Below are 1,205 nucleotides of genomic sequence, written 5' to 3'. Positions count from 1 at the left end.
TAAAAGTATTGTTTGCAATGTAAAAATTCATAATCTTCAGTATTTTTAAATCTAGTTTGTTAATAAAATTTAATTTTATACGTCAATATAAAAAAATATATATAAATACGAATTAAAAAATTAACATTTTTTTTCTTTGCCTTTAACGTAAATGTAAAAACAAAAACAACATTTCTTAAATTTATTATTATAAGTCTTTCCAGAAATCCATTCAGAATTTTTTATGAAATGTTATCCACAATTGGTGAGAAATTTCCTTAAAAATTTATGTTGAACCTAATTTTTTAGGAAAAAATTCAACGTTTTTCTTTTCATGACCTTTTTCATATCATGCGTTTTTTGGCTCAAAATGTTCATTTTAGTTTGTTTTTTCGGATTTTGAAAATGCTCTAATTCTGATAATTTTCTTTTTATAGAAAAAAGTCAAGAGGATAAATTGTTTGAGCTTCTGCGTGCTAATTTTGTTCATAGTTCATAGAATTTTGAAATCTTGAAGAAATGTGGTTTCCAACATTTTGAAAAAATGCTCACATTTTGATTTTGATCCAAAATAGCTGGGTTGCGAAATTGTTCTTTCTTTTTAGACCTTAAAAAAGTGTGCCAAAACAGAATCCAATCTGATAAATTTTTGGAAAGTTATCGTGCCTACAGAATACACACTACAGACAGACAAACACCTTCGTAAAAATCGTTTTTTCTGACTCAGTGGGTCTCAAAACGTCGAGATTTGATGAAAACCGACAAAGTGAAATTTCACATAAAACCAATACCTTCTCATTAGGGTGAGAATGTAAAAAGACCATTACTTCCGAAATAGCTCTCACTTCGATTATATGAACAGCAACACATTCTTAAATTGAACAAAATTTAATTAAATTGTCGAGTTGGAGGAATATGAAACTTTCAAATATTTTATATTTTAGCTTTACGATTTTTCATCGTGATAAATTGCAAAATTACCAAAAAAACGTATTTTGTTCATTAAATCAGATTTTGTGGGCGCATAGAAAATGTATAAACCCAATTTTATTCATTTAATTATTTTTCTTATTGGATGCGAAAACATTATGTGATATTTCACGCGCATATTGTGTAGACAAGATATTTGTCAATTGTGGGTCCGGATGCAATAAGGGCACATAAAATTTTTTCGTGCGAAAACGAAGTCCCCTGGAGGCTTTAGAAAAAATTTTCGAATTTTAATT

The sequence above is a fragment of the Belonocnema kinseyi genome, chromosome 2, assembly GCF_010883055.1.
Source record: "Belonocnema kinseyi isolate 2016_QV_RU_SX_M_011 chromosome 2, B_treatae_v1, whole genome shotgun sequence".
In the NCBI taxonomy this organism is placed as follows: domain Eukaryota; kingdom Metazoa; phylum Arthropoda; class Insecta; order Hymenoptera; family Cynipidae; genus Belonocnema; species Belonocnema kinseyi.
The sequence above is the reverse complement of the archived record's forward strand: the minus strand, read 5'-3'. Positions refer to the sequence as shown.